At 40.4% G+C, this 18,742-nt stretch overlaps 1 long non-coding RNA gene across 1 annotated transcript; it reads left to right on the top strand.

Annotated features, from left to right (window-relative positions):
* On the top strand, positions 1–11,585 carry LOC108962814 (uncharacterized). The gene is made up of 4 exons (XR_001991524.3): positions 1–583; positions 5,394–5,433; positions 6,627–6,764; positions 8,614–11,585. It is a non-coding gene; the product is annotated as an uncharacterized LOC108962814 (long non-coding RNA).
* The last annotated feature ends 7,157 nt before the right edge of the window (positions 11,586–18,742 follow it).

Here is an 18,742-nt window from a genome sequence, read left to right as displayed (position 1 = left end):
GGGCTGTGTGAAAGCACAGGTTCAAGGGTGGTAAGCCTGAGATAGGAGTGAAATCAGCAGCCCAGCTGAGGTGCATGTACACCAATGCACACAGCGTGGGTAACAAACAAGAAGAGCTGGAGGCCATGGTGCAGCAGCAGACCTGTGATGTAGTTGCCATCACAGAAATGTGGTGGGACGACTCACATGGCTGGAGTGCTGCACTGGAATGGCTACAAGCTCTTCAGGAGAGACAAGAGAAGGAGAAGAGGTGAAGGAGAGGTTCTTTGTGTTAGGGAGGCTCTCAACACGGTGGGAATTGGGGTTATTGATGATAAAGTCAAGTACCTATGAGTAATAACTGGGGGAAAGGGCCAACAAGGCTAGCATCCTACTGGGAGTCTGTTATTGTTATTGTCCACCCAACCAGGAAGAAGAGGTGAACAACTCATTCCATAAGCAGCTGGAGAATGTTTCAGGATTATCAGCCCTTGTTCTGGTAGGTGACTTTAACCTACCAGACATCTGGGAACACAACAGAGCAGAGAAGAGGCCATCCAGGAGGTTCTTAAAGTGTGTGGAGGACAACTTTTTGTCACAGCTGGTGAGCAAGCCTGCCGGGGAGAGACTATGTTAGACCTGCTGTTTGCAAAGAGATGGGCTGGTGGGAGATGTGGTGGTTGGAAGGTGTCTGGGGCACAGTGATCATGAAATTATAGAGTTCTCAGTATTTGGTGAAGCAAGGAGGGGCATCAACAAAATTTCCAGAGAGCAGACTCTGGCCTATTCAAGAGACTTATTTTGAGCGGTCCTTGGGAAGCAGCCCTTAAAAACAAAGGACTCCAGAAAGGATGGACATGCTTCAAAACAGAATTCTTGAAGGCACAGGAACAGACTGTCCCAGTGTGTCAAAAGATGAGCCAACAAGGAAAACTGGTCTGGATGGGCAAGAAGCTTTTGAAGGAACTAAGGAAAAAAAAAAAGAGGGTGTATCATCTTTGGAAGGAGGGTCAGGTATCTCAGGAAATGCTTAAGGGAGTTGCTAGGTCATGATTAGAGAGGCAAAAGCCCAATTAGAACTCAATCTGGCCACTTCTGTGAAGGACAATAAAAATATTTTTATAAATACGTTAATGGCAAGAGGAAGACAAGGACAACCTCAATTCTCTCTAAGATGTGGAAAGAAATTTAGTAACTAAAGATGAAGAAGAGGCAGGTGTACTTAACACCTTCTTTCCCTCAGTTTTCAATATTAAAACAGGTTATCCTCAGGACAGCTGTCCTCCTGGGCTGGTAGATGGTGTCAGGGAGCAGAATGGTCCCCCTGTTATCCAGGAGGAGGCAGTCAGAGAACTGCTGAGCCACTTGGATGTTCATAAATCCATGGGACCAGATGGAATCCATCCCAGGGTGATGAGGGAGCTGGCAGATGAGCCTGTGAAGCCGCTCTCCATCACTTACCCGCAGTCCTGGCTCACTGGGGAGGTTCCAGAGGACTGGAAGCTGGCCAGTGTGATGCCCATTCGCAAGAAAGGTACAAAGGAGGATCCAGGAAACTCCAGGCCAGTCACCCTGACCTCATTGCCCAGCAAAATTATGGAACAGATCATCCTGAGTGCCATCCCATGGCACCTCCAGGATGGCCAGGGTATCAGACCCAGCCAGTGGGGGTTTAGGAAGGGCAGGTTCCACCTGACCAACCTGATCTCCTTTTATGACCAAGTGACCCACCTGGTGGATGCAGGACAGGCTGTGGATGTTGTGTACCTGGGTTTCAGCAAGGCCTTTGACACTGTCTCCCACAGCCCACTCCTGGAAAAGCTGGCAGCCCAGGGCTTGGACAGGGCACTCTGTGCTGGGTTAGGAACTGGCTGGATGGCCGGCCCAGAGTGGTGGTGAACGGTGCTGCATCCAGCTGGGGCCAGTCACCAGTGGTGTCCTCAGGGGTCAGAGCTGGGGCCAGTTCTGTTCAATGTTTTTATTGATCACATGGATGAGGGATTGAGTCCTTCATTGGTAAATTTGCAGATGAGACCAAGCTGGGAGTGTGTGTCAATCTGTTGGAGGGTAGGAGGGCTCTGCAGAGAGACCTGGAACAATTGGATGGATGGATAGAGTCCAATGGGATGAAGTTTAATAAGTCCAGGTGCTGAGTCCTGCATTTTGGCCACAATAACCCCCTGCAGCACTATAGGCTGGGGACAGTGTGGCTGGACAGTGCCCAGGCAGAAAGGGACCTGGGGGTACTGGCTGACATGGACATGAGCCAGCAGTGTGCCCTGGGGGCCAAGAAGGCCAATGGCTCCCCTGGCCTGTGTCAGGAACAGTGTGGCCAGCAGGAGCAGGGAGGTCATTCTTCCCCTGTACCTGGCACAGGTGAGGCCACACCTTGAGTGCTGTGTCCAGCTCTGGCCCCTCAGTTTGGGAAGGACCTGGAGACGCTGGAGCGCGTCCAGAGGAGGCAAGGAGGCTGGAGAGGGGCTTGGAATACATACCCTGTGAGGAATGACTGAGGGAGCTGGGGGTGTTTAGCCTGGAGAAAAGGAGACTCGGGTGACCTTGTCACTCTACAACTTCCTGAAAGGTGTCTGGAGCCAGGTGGGGGTTGGTCTCTTTCACCAGGCAGCACTGACAGAACCAGAGGACCCAGTCTTAAGTTGCACCAGGGGAAGTTTAGGTTAGACATCAGGAAAAAATTCCTCACTGGAAGAGTGATTACGTACTGGAATATTCTGCCCAGGGAGGTGCTGGAGTCACCATCCCTGGAGGTGTTTAAAAAAAGACTGGATGTGGCACTCAGTGCCATGATTTAGTTGATGAGGTGTTGTTAGTTCATAGGTTGGAGTTGATGATCTCAAAGGTCTTTTCCAACTTAGAACATTCTGTGATTCTGTGAAAATAGCTCATACTCTGGGAAGCTTATATTTCAGAGAGCTCTAACCAAAATATCTAGTATATACTGAGTATGTACTATGTACTCTGTGAACAAAAACACACAGCATGAAACAAGATGAAAGAGGCCCTTTGGTTATACTCCTATGCAATTGCAGTTATTGTCACTTTGCAGTAAAGTGCCTAAAATTATCCCTCCCTAACTGAAACCATTAAAAAAGCTTGTGAAGAAAATGAAGTTTTCTACTGTGTCAAACCCAGCTACCCAAAGTTACTTGCTTTCTTCCCTGTGGCAGTTCCTGTCTGTAATGAAGACTGTTGTGTTACCAGTTATAATACTAGAGGATTCAGACTTTAAGATTAGGTTAAAAGGTCTTGAGATTTCTCAGATAACTTATATGAATCCATGGGCTGTCTCTGGGCTGTATAATTAGTGACAGTGAACTTGAAAACACTGGAAAACTAAATGTGTCCAAGAAACCAGAAAGGTTAAGAGAAAAAAGTAAGGAAGTAGTACCTGCCCATAGTGCTGGTTGTCACAACCAGTTAATTAGGGGGAGAGTGTGGAGCCACTGTGCTGCCTCTGAGGTGGAATGTGGCACTTGGTGACAGTGCAGAGAGAGGCTTCACAGCAGCTCAGGACAATGGTAACATCTGCAGTTAATAACTCTCCTCCCCACAGAGGCTGTGCTGGGAAATCTGTCACGGCAGCAGGGGACAGCAGGGCCGTGTCCCCAGCACTGGGAGGAAGGAGGAATTCAATGCTGGGTGCCAAGGAAATGCACTGCCACCCACTTCATCCTGCTGGGTGGCAGGGTGTGCTTCCAAGTTGTGTAATTCGATGACAGTTGAATGGATGGGCTGGCTTTGGTGGCCTGTGTGGTGCCATCCCAGTGTGGGACAGCCAGAAATTGAAATTGAAATCACTAAAACTAATAAAATAATCATCAGTGAGTCACAATTTACACCTTACACCAGTGCTTATAGTCAGATTTCTCTCTTTTAAGCTTGTGGACATGAGGCCCAGCAATGATCATGGAAAGCCTTTGAGCAGGTTTTCCTCATGCACTGTCATTTCTGGCTGTGCAGTTAATAAAAATTGATCCTGAACAAAGCTGATGAGCTAAGAAGAAAAGCTGTGGATAAGATTTTATCTCTGCATGTTCTTGTTACTGATAAAATGAACTAAATACAAGAACTGTTTAACATATGGATAAACTGTAATTGTGCCAATGTGTTTTAAGCTGTAGCTTGAGGAATTTATCAGATTTCTAAGTTCATTACTTCACCTCAGTGGAAAGCCAATAGTGGCTTTTCAAAGGAGGTAAGAAAATTAGAAGGCAGAGCACAAGCCTGTTGGGCATTTTGTATTTCTTTGCTTTTTGGGGGTTTGATTGGAATGGAATGTCTCACACCATGTAAGGAAATAGGCTAAGTTTTGTAATTTGGGACTTGCCCTGAAACTTCTTCTGTCAGCACTTCCCACACCAACCTAACAGGTGACAGTGATCCTGTCATAGAAGTAAATGAAGTATGAATGTGTCAGGTGTAATTTTAAGTGTTCTCAGCTGCTGAAAGATTATTTTCTATAATTAATTCAATTTGATAATGCTGAGCTCTTGGGCAAAATACATTCTTTTCCTGTGGGGGAGTGGTATAATTTTAAAGTTTCAGGCTCTTACCAGAGTTGAGTTGTCCCTACGTAACATGTGTGATCCTCACTGGTGAGTTAAGGGCCTGTGAGGAAAACACTGGATTGATCCTTATGTTTTCCAGGCAATAGCACTTTCCTTCTCTAGTAGAAAGAATATGAAGTCTGTGGTGTGATTATTTTTGAGGCCTTTCAAAGACAGTTTTTATTTGAAAATAAGTTATGCTTATTTACATTGAACAAATGTAAAATAATTTCTCATCATAACACACAGTATAAAGTGCTTTTTTGTATAAATAATTATGTTCTGAGCTGAACTTACTTGATACGAAAGCAAAAAAAAAAAAAATTCTTTTTATTTTTAAGTGGCAATAACCCACATTCAGAATTCAGACAATTTTTTACTTAGTGGGGTTTTTTTAAGTATTTGCCATTGGATATTTTTACAGTTTATACAGTCACAGTTTTACTTTACTAATTAACCTCCAAGTAGCTGGTAACAAAATCCACTTGTTTCCATGGAATTGTAAATACTGTGAAGAAGTAAATTTCAGTGCAGGTGTACTAGAGAAAAGCTGATTAAAACAGTGGTATTTTTATATAATTGGTTGTGTAGAAAAAATAGGACTTTACAGGCTGTTTTTCCTCAAGTTATGTGAGAATAAGAGTTTGATTTTTGCAAAACTTAGTAATGCTATCTTGAATTGGATCCACATATGGCATCTAACTACATGTAACTAATTATATGTAATCATATTTACTGTGTACTTCTAAACAAGTATTGAATATACATTATTTGTGCATGTGTTTGGAAGGGATTAGTTAGGGAAAAATAACTTCTTTTAAATTTTAAATTTCTGTTTGGTTCTAGATGCAGCTTCATAGTTAGAAGACATGAAAAGCATCTGAGGGTAAGTCTGAAGATACACAAAAAAGAATGCCAGGTGAGGATTTTTTTAACTATGTGAATGAAGATCTGAAAATATTTGTGTTTGAACTGCAGAACTACATAACTTGAAAATAGTGACTTTGTCAGATATATTTTACCATACAAAATGAAAGGGGAAAAAAACTTGTTGAAACAGAGTAAAATTGTATTTGCTTCTCCTCAGTGTCAGTCTGCTGGGTCTGAGATGTTCTGCATCCAAGATGCTGAAAAATTGTGAAGTTTCTTAACTAGTTATTTTTAAAAAACCAAACCCTGAAGTGTAACAGTGTTCCCAAGGGAAAACAGCTTCCTTGTACCTCTCTCTGCTTGTACCAACAAAGAAATTCATCACTTCACAATTTATGAAGGAGGATTCAGCTGGGATGCAGTGAATCATCTTAGGACTCATTCTTGCAGGCAGCTGTATTAGTGCTGGATATCATGTGACTGTCTCATTATCATGTGAGTTTAAAATCTGATACAGATACAAAGAAATTAAAACTTTTGAAATAATCAGTAATGATTCCGGTCTTTTGATACTGACAAATTTAGCATCTGCCACTGTTTGGAGTGAGAATGCTGCCAGTGGAGGTTTTGGTTTCATGAGAGACATTTGGTTTAATAATCAGCATTCGTTTCTGTTTGTTTACTTTATGCAGAGACCAGTACTTTGTGATTATGGTTTCATCTTCCCCTACTGTGTTGGGGAAAATGCTATAAATTTGTATTTTGCTAAGAAAACATAATTGACATACCATTGGTACTGTTAGGAACTGGAATTTTGTTAGGAGGTTGGGTCTTTTTCCTTCACATCGAAGTACTGAATTTTGATCCTCTTTAATGTTGAGAAAAAAAGATAACTGTTCAAGTAACATTGCACAAAGTTGCCTTTAATACAGATGGCTTAGGAACTTCAGGGGTTTTTTTTCTTTGTTTGGGTATTTTGTTCTAAAATTGTCATTGTAAAACCTGAAGAAAAAAGCAGAGGCTTGTTTGAAGTATTTTGTCTCAGCATCTGGAGAATATTCTAATTTTTGTTCTGCAAATGCAGTCCTGAATGAATTCCAAATGTATTCCATCATAAGTGTTTTACATACACAAGTGAGTTTACACTTTTGTCTGCATTTTACAATGCTGTTATTTCTGATACCAAATATTGTTTTGTGTTCACAAAAGGAGCTAAAAACAAATCCTGGATCTCAACAAGATTCCTGGCAATCAATCAGAGTTTTCACTGATGTATCAGGAGATTGAACATCACAAACCAGTTCAGGATAGGTGCTGTTTCTATGTCTGGATGAGCTCCTGTGCAAGGTACTGCTGCCTGCTAGACTGCAGTGAATGTAAATTATACATTCCCGATTCGGTTCCCATGCAAACTCTGTAGCTTTATTAGGGGATCTTCTGTGGGGTGGAGCTTTGAGATGGATTTCCCTGGACCTCAACTTAGTAGGCCCCTAAAGAGAAAGATTTCTCAATTTTCAAAAGAAAATGGAACAGGAAAAAAAAGAGGAATCACAGTTAAGGCAAAACGAAGACAGACATAATAAACCCCACATGTTCCTGTGGTGTTGGTGTCAGCTCTGCCCTAGCCTTTGAATGGTAGAATTTGACCTGTAGGTAATTGTAAAAGCCCTTTGTTCTTACTTTTTTTCTGATCAGTTTCCTTTTAGTGTATGTTGTATAACACTCCATACTGGTTTAAAACTCTTTTACCTGTACCAAGTCTTCCAGTGATGTCTGTCCTTTTTTCATCTCTCCCTTAAACTGAGTTTACTGTGACAGAGCAGATGTGACTTTTAAGTAAGGTTGGTGTCAGTCCCTTTGAAATATGAAGGAGTACAAGATAACACTGGCTTTTTTTGTTTATTTGCATCAGGCTCTTAATTACTTTCTTTATTGCCTCTTTAAGGTAATATGCAGAATTGGTCTGCCTTTTGATCCTACAAAACACACATTTAATGTACCCTCAGCTCTGTCTTCTTTGTAGCCATTCCTCACTTGCTCCTAATGATTACTATGGAAATTTCTTTTATGTCTCTTCAGTTCCTGAGATGCAAAGCAGATAGCTTTTCAAGACTTTGGCAGCTAAGGAATGTTACTCTACTATTGACATAAGATTTACCCTTTAAACTGTTCTCTCTAAGACACTACAAACCTCCACTGAAAACAGGACTGCAAAATTTTGCAGTCACTGGCAGGTCAGGTGTAGCATTCACATTCTCTGAAAAAATCCCTTCGCCCAGGATTTTTCTCCTGGGAAGCTGAGAAGCCTCAGAGAAAAGGAAAACAATTCTTATCCCATTTGCTTCTCCTGTGTTTTGCTCATTTGGAATGTGTTTGGAGATTGTTTACCCAAAGGTGATTGTTTGATTGGATTCTGGTATGAGTTGTTTTGATTCTAGTCAATCAGAGACAAGCTGTGTTGAGACTCTGGAAAGAGTCACGAGTTTTCATTATAAGCTTTTTAGCCTTCAGTAAGTATCCTTTCTGTATTCTTTAGCATAGTATAGTATAGTATTCTTTAATACAATATAGTATTATAAAGTACTAAATTAGCCTTCTGAGAACATGGAGTCAGATTCATCATTCCTGCCTTCGTCAGGACATTCCCAGCAAATACAACAGGTCAGGGAGTGCATCCAGCTTCCCAAACCATTAATAGGGACATCTGTGTTGGGACAGTTGTTCCACTGCACTTCTCTCCTGCCTCCATCTGCCTTCCTTCCCCAAGCAGATTCACAAGAAGCCTTGGCAGAGGCTGCACTTCTGTGCTTTGCTGACATTGATGGCAATTAAGTTTTGACAAATCCTTTTTATTATCCTATCATGAAGTAATTGATGCTTTCTGTAAGGTCTATGAGTCAAAACTGAAAAAGCAGAGTCTTTAGGCTGTTTTTAATCAAAAAAACCCAAAAGCAGATGGCCAGGTGAGGGAAAACCCATCTGAGTTCTGAGTTCTCTTCCCACTGCAGAGCAGCAGAGAGAATTCTTCTATGAACCTTCCATTCTTCTCTAGCTGGTCAGGTATTTTAGAGAACATGCACAAGACGAAAGACAGAAGCTTGTATTTCTCTTCCTGTAGGTTGGCTGCAGTGCAGCCAGGTGAGCTCTTCTCAGAGGAGGATGTGTTTCAGTTAATTATTTTTCTCCCCCTCTGCAGGCATTTGGTGTCTTGGTCATCAGAAAGTTGGGAAAAAAAGCATGTATTTCTTTGTGAGCAGGCTTCAGTGAAGCAAGTAAAGGAAGAGTACAATGAGGTTATACATGCACAAGAGAGGATTTTAAAATTTCTTCAACACATGAAAAATCACTCCCAACTTAGTTATTTTAGGTAAGTGTATTCGTTATGCTGAAGGATGAGGAACACCACAAATCTTGCCCCACCCAGAAGAGGAGCAAGACATGAGAGACTTTTCAATAGTTAGAAGTGCCTCCTTCTCAGAAACAAGATTCTAATCTTGGATATTCTCTCAGCAGAGAGACAGCTGCTCACCCCAATTGCAGGTGACTTTATTGAATGATCCAGTGCCTTCTTATCCCACATTCACAGCTGGGTGATTGTGTGATTTTTGATGGAGGGGAATAAAAAGATCACAATTACTGAAGGTACAGCAGTACAGACCCTATCTTTGAATCTACTTTTGAGAGGTTATAAAGGGAAGATGTAGAAGGGTTTAAGACAGACCTGTTTCTGTGACTTCTGAAAGAGTATTTTAATCATCCATGCCTTTGTATCAGCTGCTTTAGATAAGGATCAGGTTCCTTATGCATACAGCATTGATTCTTTTTTTTTTTAACTAATAAAACTCAACATTTTTGCCTTGTTTCAGAAAGCCTCATGTACTAGCACAGACCCAAAGGAAGGAGCCTTCCCAAGCAGATTCTGGAATTCAGCCTGTTGTTGCCAAAAGCTGGTTTTGGAGAGCTAAAAAATCTTATGAATCTGCAGCATGTTCAGGAGCAAGGCAACTGATCAGCAGGCACTTAGAAAATTATGTAAGACTTTATAGTCTATAAATAATTTTTAGGTATTGTGAGCTCCTTTGCTTTTTAGTTAGCTTAGCTAGCTGAGGTGTCACCATGACATTTTCTGAAAAATCCCTTTGCCAGGATTTCTTCTCCTGGGAAGCTGGGAAGCTTCAGCTTCTTCATGTTTTGCTGCTTTGGAATGTGATTTGGAGAATTGTTTATCAAGCATGTGAATTGTTTTAATTTAATAGCCAGTTGCTGTCCAGCTGTGTCAGACTCTCTGATCAGTCACAGGTTTTTATTATTCATTCTTGTCTAGCCTTCTGATGTATCCTTTCTCTTTCTTTAGTATAGTTTTAATATATAATTTCTTTTAATATCATATCATAATCAGCCTTCTGAGAACCTGAAGTCAATTCTCATCTCTCACCTCGTCCTGGGGACCCATCAACACCACGCTGAGGCAGAGAAGTTTTCCCTGGACTGTTTTTTTTTTTTTCTTTCCCTTTTTTTTGGAACCATTTGAACCTGCTCTGGACTGGGACCTGGGGAGCACTAAGAGGTTGCACTTTGTGGCCTCGCAGCCTTTGCCAGTGCTGGAAGGACTGATAACTGTGGAGGGATAGAATTTAAGAAAATAAAGATAGTACAGAAGGTAGTCTTACACCTGAGGAGTTGCAGCTGTACTAATCACCAAAGATTAGGAACAGGCCTGCCCTTAATAGGCCACAGCTGTGTCCAATAAGATGAGTGCTACAAAAGAGTGGGTTAGCTGGTTGAGAAGAGAGTTGGAGTTGTTGGCTGTGAAGAAGAAGTCAGTGCTGTGAGGAGCTGCCCATGAGAAATCACTGAGAAGGTATGAGAGCTTTGCAATAAAATGACAACAGATAACAGAGCAACCACCCACCGGAGAGACTTTCTGAATTTGTCATCTCTTCAGAGTGGTGAATGAGTTTTGTCATCTACTATTGTTCATTTTGTGCACTGGGGAGTGCTTTGCCTGTTAAATGTAATAGATGATATGTATAAATTTGTGCTGAGGCTACAGTAATCTCACCTGATGAGAATCCTGGCATACCAAAAGAAGATTCTGGGAAGTTCCCTCTGATGATATTACAGTGATATGCACCAAATATTCATCTCCAGAAATGTTGATTTCAGAGGATTATTCATCTGACCAAACCCCAGCAATATGCATTCGATATAAGATAAATATGTGTGTCCTAGAATGAATATGCTAAAAGGATAGGATCAACAATAAGAAAGCAAGAAACCCTCCCTGGCAACCCTCGGAGCTTGGAAATGTATAAAAAAGACTTTGTAAGAGCTGTCTCTTTGTGATGCACAGAGGAGAGGAGCCAGAGTGCCCCACCTGTCTCACCCGACGCTGTTAGCCTGGTTCAGCGCTGATCTGATCTCTGCTTGTGGCCTTTTTATGATTGAATTTTAATTACTGAATAAATTCTCCTTATTAATCAAATTGACTAATTCATTTATAACATAAATAAACAGGTTTTTTCCACTTCTCTCCAAGGCAATTCTTCCCAAATGAGTCGGGGGGAGTGAGGTGACTCTGGAGTTTTGGGATCTCCCCGCCCCCGGCTGCCGTGGGTGCCCAAGACAGAGAAGCCCAGTTAAGCACGACCTGTCCAGGCCCCTCAGGCAGGCTCCAGAGCCACAGGCTACCTCAGCAAGCTCAGCTCGTAGTGAGATCAGCTCTTCAGGGATTATCAGCTCATTTGTGATTCCAGCTCTTGGCTTGCTAAGTGCCCTGGGCACATGCAGGGAGAGAGGAGAAGGCTGTATGAGGTTCCCCAGGGATGTCTTTATTGATGTCTCCTGCGAAGGTCTCAGGGACAGCTCTTCTGCCAAACTGGGCAAAAGTAGGGCTTTATATAGGGTACAGGAGTTTCAGGAATTGTCCAGTAGTAGGGGTCAAGGAGAATGTGACCTATAGTCATACAGAGAGATAAGCAAGGGTCCAGAGGAGGAAAAAGGGGCTTCTTTTAGGTCCAGTCATCATGACTAGGCATTTCCTATCTTAGGCTGCTGAATGCCAGGGAGGTCTTGCAGGCCCTGTGCCTGCTACAGGGGAGGGGACATGTGGATTGGCACTCTGGGGGGGCCACTTTAGGAGATTTTTTTCCCAATTTTACCCTAAACCAGGACAAGCAGGATGTGCAACTTGGAGAATTATGGAATCACTTTGTTTGGAAAAGACCTTTAAGAACATTGAGTCTAAATGTAATTAGCAAATCTAGAAGAGCACTAGGATGTCTTTACCTGATCTTTTATTTTTACTGATGCTTGGTCCTCTGAAATTAATGTTTTTCTTTAAATTGAAACGTGTTACTATTGTTCCCACGGGGTAAACCATAGACTCTTCCTGTCAGAGCTGTCACTAGTCAGCTATTCTCCTATCTGCCTTTAAGTAGTTGAATGTTCTGGTCTAAAAGTAGCACCTTCTATGTAGCCATGCTATTAGTTGCCAGTGTCAACTTGAACCCAAAACACCCTCCTGCAAAGTACTGCTGATTCTGTAGTCAACTAAGGAAAAAAAAAGCAGTCCATCCATGCTTACTAATTTAAAATATTAGGGTATGATGTCCCTAAACAATTCTCTGGAGTTGAACACTACTTATTTTTGCCATGTTTCTTCAACTCACTTGCAAGTCATTCATGTGTTAGGTTATTGTGAGAATTGCTTCATTTGAAGATGATTAAAAAGGGTAGGAGATTACTTTTGTGCCTCTGGTATGAGGATAATTTTCAAATCCATACAAACTTCCTGCAAATGCAAAAACCTGCATCCTGTATACATAGGAAACTAGAAAAGTCCATGGCAAGTCTTCTGGGCGTCTAACTTTGGAGACCTTGCAGAACAGGAGGGCCACTGTGCTTCTCCTGGAGTAGACAAATTGACATGTAAAGGAAGCATGAAGTTAAATGTGTTTCAGAAGGGAATCAGTGAAAGTGAATATAAATTCATCAAAACATGTTTCTAGAACCTGTTCTTCTTTTCTACCTGACTAACCTAATTGTTTGAATATATTTTATGCTTTGATGGTATATTTTTCCCAGGTAGAAGACTTTGTTGCCATGGAAATGAGATAAAATGCATATTTATTTATTTATTTATTTCCTACTGTAACAGAAATATTTTCAGTATGCTCCTGTCCAGAAAAATGCTCTTTTATATGTTGTTCTTTCAGTTCTTAATTGGAGGAAATGTGTGGATTGACAACAGCAGATAGAGGTGAAATGATGGAGATGTCCAGCGTCTTGATGGAGGCAATGTTTGGAAACTGAGATTTAGACAGCATTAAGAAGGAGGGAAATTTAACTTTTTCAGCAGCTAATTTGTATAGAAGAATGGTTCTGCACTTTTATTACTTAAGTAGTCTGTGTATTCTTCTTCATTAACTTCTAAGAAAGCAGAAAGAAAATAATATGAATTATGAAGCAAATTAAACATGATAAAAGCTAGCAGAAGTCCTAAAGATTGGAGGTTTGTCTCCTCATCATGCACAGATTTTTGATGCACTGAACTGATGCTGCAATGCAGCACGACTGACTGCCATTTGTGCAATAGATGATTAGAAAAGCACAATCTTGTAGTTACAAAGTAATCAATGTGTTTCTTTAAGAAATAGAATTTGAAAATGGAAATAATAACTTAATGTAGCCTGTTGAACTGAGGAAGAGAATATCATTGCTCATTACAGGATATTTTTTTAAATTTCTGAAAATATACCATATTACATAAAACATAAAAATATTATTTGTATCCTTTGTATAACCACATTAGTTTAATCTGTTTCAACTTCCTGGTAATTTTCAGATTTTCCTGCTTAATTTAAGGCAGTTTCAGGACACATAAATGTGAGGCGGATGAAGTGCCAAGGTGAACAGTACCCTATTCTGTCAAAGTCAGATACGTCACTCTCTGCAAAATATTTATGACACCAAGATCTGACTAGCACAGCACTGAAACCTGAGTTACAAGCCATAAAAAATGTCAGTTGACACTAAAAAAAAGCTCTCTGCCAAACGAATTGAGCCATAGTGAACATAGTTGTGCAATATATACATATGGACACCAGTTCATTTTCTTCATTTACATTCTTTCCCAAAGCTGTCTTTTCTTTGTGGCTGCATCTTCTCTCAAACTCCCATAACTTTTGGAGGTGTAAATGCCAGCTGAGATGATTATTCTTACAAGATCAATAGAAAGTAGATGGATCTGTAATTTGCTAGATGATCCCCGTTGTTCTGCCACTACATGCATTTGGAAAAATGCATGTAGTGCATCTCCAGATTTCTTGTAGACCCCTTTAGATACTTGAAGAGTGATGTAAGTTCTCCTCAGGCTGAACAGACCCAACTCTCTCAGCCTACCTTAACAGGAGAGGTGTTCCAGACCTCTGATCACCCTTGTGGCCTCCTCTGGGTTTGCTCCAGTGGGTTCACATCTTTCATGTCGTGCGATTCCCAGACCATGACAGTTCCGTTTAGGCAACACAACTGAGTCTATCCCTTTCTTATTTTCTGTTTTCTGTGTGGAGTACTCCAGTATTCAAAGAGGTTTATGGAAATCACAGTTCATGTGAACTTAATCACCTGCATTGTAAATTCCTCTGCTGGAACTGAGCAGTTACATTTCACAATTTTGTGTATCACATGACTAAAGTCTTTTGGTTGAATGCCTGCCTAGCTCTGTTGGTTTAATGCAACTGCACCACAGAATGCTAATGCTGCAAAGAAAAGGTATGTTAAAAACAACAAACAAGTCAATAGGAATTCATAAAGCAAAATGACATTTCAACCCAATAAGTAATTTATAAAAGTCATTGTTTTAATTAACACAGTATATAAATAGAACTTCAATTAGAAAAATGTATTGAAATTATATTCTATAAATGATAAATCATAGGGCAACCTATAAATCAATTGCCAAACTCAGAGAAAAATGTCAGTGAATTAATAAATACTCGTGATGCCTTAAACTCATAAATACAAACCTAGATACTTCCTTAAAGAAAAAAATAAAAGGATATTTTTCCTGTGGTGATACATATTGGCTGATTGTTTACAACCCTACTATTTATTATGTGGAATAGTCCTATTATCTTCAATTTTTTCAGAGCACTACTTGCATACCAATAAAGTAGTCTGCTTCTTCCATTTCAAAGTTTTACTGTATCTTGATTAGTAATCACTACATTGTAGTGATTATTCTGTGATTTTTTTTTCCTACTAATACTATTTTTTTCAGCCTTTTGACTTCAGAATTCAAAGACCAAACTATGAAATACCTTGAGGTATATGCTCATGGGACAAGATGACTTTTACACTTTCTTTTGGCATCCCCTACTGGTGTACAGCTGTGAAGACTCCTCCATGACACTGAAGATCTCAAAACAGCTCCTGTGCTTCTTTGGCCAAATCCTTTTGAATGTTAATAACAGCTAAAGAAATGGCAGGTTAGTGGGAAAATATTTATATTCTCTTCAAGGAACATAATTTCATTGCTTCAATGAATATACCTCCTTAAACAGTACATCTAATTACACTACTTTGCTTGTTTCACATTGTTTATTTTATCTCTTTATTTTGATTTTGGTTTAGGTTTTGTGGTTTTTAAAATCTTAATAACGGAGAAAGAAATGGCAAATTTGTCATTCAAACTAAACCATGATAAATATGCTTTGTGATAATGCAGTGAGGCAATGCATAATTTTTCATCACTTCATAAGTCATGTGAAGATGAAAAATCTGCATAAAAATTCAAACTCCATTTCTTGATGACTGGAGAGAAATTTTTCGCATTATTATTATTACTTATAAACTGACTTCTTCCAAAAAGAGTGGAAAAGCATTAGAGGCATTAACATCTTTCTATTTGTTGTAGCTGCAGTCTTTCCTAATGTAGAAACCTTCAATCTCACTTTAGGCACCTGGCTTATCTGGAAACATGATCAAACCAGGCTCCCCAGAAGAATCAAAGGACACAAACAAGTATTGGGCAGCTGCACTTTTAGATAATTTTTTTTTTAGAACACCAAGCATACACTGTTTTCTCACCATTATTAAGCATGCTCACGTGAATTTTGTTGAGAAAGGACTTCAGAAATGGACAACCCCTATCTGGTCTGTGATCACAGGGTGTGCACATGAATGGGAGCCGAAGGATCTTTCTGTGGGCACTTAGAATAGAAAATAAAGAATTTTTAATGGAAATCAAATATATTGCTGAAAGCTGATGTTGATCAATGACACTGCCCAAATGACAAATGATTTCTAATTGCAGATTTTGCTCATTCTTTGAATGCTCATTAATCTCTAGTGAGTATAAGATGGGAGTATGTATTGCTAAATATTAATACAGCCCATTAATCTTAAAATGCAGTTATGATTTTCAGTTTGATTGAATAATATTATCATCTGTGTCTTTTCAGGTTATCTATTGGACAGAACTAGTCTCTTCCTTTTTTGATAGACTGCTTTGACTCTTCACCCACACATATCTTTATCTTTTCTTTTTTTTAAATCAAAACTTGTGATTTCCTCAAAGATAAAGTTCACTGATATTGAAATAAACATAAAAATCCCTGTTATCTAACCTATCTAAGCCTGAGATCAAAGAAGTGTCCCTTCCAGAAAACAACATGCAACTGCATCAAAATTGATTTCTTTAGAACTGCTGTATCTTTAACCATGAATCAGTGTGTTTCTCTATAGAGTTATCTTACTTGCCACAATCCTTAGATTGCACTGAAATTAATTTCCTTGAATTTCAGAGGTCAAACATTTTATTCCATCTGTAGGACAAACTGTACTGCCAGGTACAGACCAGTATCTACACTGGACCCAAACCCTGTTTCTTTTGAAATTTTTATTGAAATCAGATGCATCCCTTCTTGATATATAGAATGTTCAGTATGAGTCATGAAATAAAACCATCCAGTATCAGCTGTTACTTAATTTCAAACATAGTGAAGGAGAAAATGAAGTTTCTACTTTTCATCTTAAACTGCACCTGACTTGGTTGCCATGCTGTTTCAATGGTTTTCTCTATGCCATTCGATTGAACATTTTTGACCCTGTGAAATGACATATTTTTTTTATCTTTAAGGCCTCATTTTAGTCCAAACCAAACTATCTATACAATTTCTGTTCAGAACACAGGCCGCTCTTTCACTGTAGTATAGAACAAACAAAATAAGAAGTTATTATTCTCCTTTTTGTTATGGAAAAGTAGATGGTTGGAGGTCCAGCCTCTCAAGATATGGAAAAGTATTGAACAGACATCATCATATATTTCATGGAATAGTAGTTTCTGTGAATGCAAATACTGCACTGCAATTTCCCAAAACATTTGGCAAAAATTTTTGGGTTTAGGTTTTATCTCTCCACAAAGGTAAAACCAGTTCAAATCTTCTGTCCTGCTTCAGGGTAATAGTGATTCAGCTGAAGGGTAAGGTTTCTCAAAAAGCACAGATTCATTCCAGCTGCCTTTTTTTTGCTCTTCCCTTATTGTAAACAAACAGCTAGTATCAGAAGTCAAAATCTGATTTGTTCTGGGAAAAAACCTTATATGCACATAATAAACAATAATAATACAACTATTTCTTACAAATCCACCACCTATGACTCATACAGTTAATAGGAAATTATCCCATATTTGAAGTTCATAAAACAGATATTTATAAAATTAATTAAATAGAAATAAATAGGATGGTGTTTGTTAACTCAATACAATATTCAAAGCTACAAAGTGAAACTCTTAATTTCCTGTGAGTTTCTGTTCCTCTTCTCCTACACTCAAGGAAAGACTATATTCCACGGATATATTCTGGATGTGGAAAGAAAATCTTAGAAATGACTTAAATAGTTCTAATATTTCTTAATAGTTTAATTCTGACTGCCCACCAGCTGCAGTCCTTTGATTTCTTTGAACGAGCTGTTGCTGGACTTCTGCAATTGGGCACACTGCTCACACAAGCCCTGTGCTCTCCTGCTCCATTCTTTGCCTGCTGTGATCCGGACAGCTGTGATGCCCAGCGAAGGCATTCAGATTTGCTGCTTTTTAGCGCATATACTGCACACAACCACTACGTGCCGTGCAAGGTGTTTTCTCAGTTCCAAGTACAGTTGAGCCTTTTTAATTTTCCAGAGTTTCCATATTGCTATCATGCAGGGAAAGAGGCCAGAAGAGAAGCACTTTTGCTGGATTGGTCGTTCTCTATTCAAGAGAGATAGAGCACAACACCGCACCAGAAGCTGGGCAAGAGAAGGGGACATTAGAATGTCTTTTGTATTGACATGTGCTTTTCAGTTATCTGTAGCTGCACAGCCTTTGCAGCAGTGAAGGTGTAAGAAAGTGCTTATCCCCACGTTTTGTGATGAAGTTCCATGGCTACAAGTGTATTCTCACCTCACTCTGTGAACAAGCTTTTTCTCGACTTCCGCAATGAGGTGTACTGCACTCAACGTGCCGGTACTCTGCCGCTTCATTCTGTGATCTGCACAGAACTGAAGTTCAGCGAAGGCATGCAGCCTTGCCACTTTTCAGTGTCTGTGCTGCACGAATGCACAGTGACATCTCTCTGGATCTTTTGTCCTTGCGAGGCTGTAATGTGTGCATGGGTACTTCAAGGTAAGAAGGAGCGGGCAGAGAGCACTGCGATCTGACAGCGGTTTGCAGGTTGCATAGGAAAGAGGACTGCCCCTTGAATGTGGTGCAAATCCAAATTTCCACCAGTTTCAGGGGTACACTCCAGCCAAGCTTCTTGTCCTGGCACATTTTCTCTCTGTGAAATGCTTTCTGGAAGGATTTGGACGACAAGAGACGCAGAATGCGGGCCTAGATAGTGCTGAGAATGTAAGTGCCTGGCCCAAGCATGTTTTGGCAGAAGCAGTGCACTAGAGCCCTTCGCTGCTGCCACAATGATCTGTGTGAGAAATAGATGCCTATTCCCCTGTCAGAGTAAAAGCAGAACAGGTTACAAGAGTCGAAGAACAAAGCCACAGAACACCGGGCTGGTTGCTGCAGCATACCGGCTGTAAAAGGAGTGTGGCTGTTCCTGGCCTACCAACCAAACTCACGGTGGCAGTGGTAAGGACTAAAGTTCAGTGAGAGCTACTTGTGCTGCTACCTATGTCTCTTCCAACCCTTCTGTGGAAACAACTGTGCCTACCTTTAGGTTCCGAGATCCAGAGAACACAATGGTAGATGCAGCGGAGAAGGGAAGGACAGAGTGCACTGGTGAGTTTGATGTGGCTTACGTGGGGCAGGCAGAAGGTGCAGCCCAAGGCTC

This window comes from Serinus canaria, chromosome 1 (assembly GCF_022539315.1).
Source record: "Serinus canaria isolate serCan28SL12 chromosome 1, serCan2020, whole genome shotgun sequence".
Taxonomy (NCBI): Eukaryota; Metazoa; Chordata; class Aves; order Passeriformes; family Fringillidae; genus Serinus; species Serinus canaria.
Note: the sequence above shows the minus strand (reverse complement) of the source record. Positions and strands in the feature narration are given on the sequence as shown.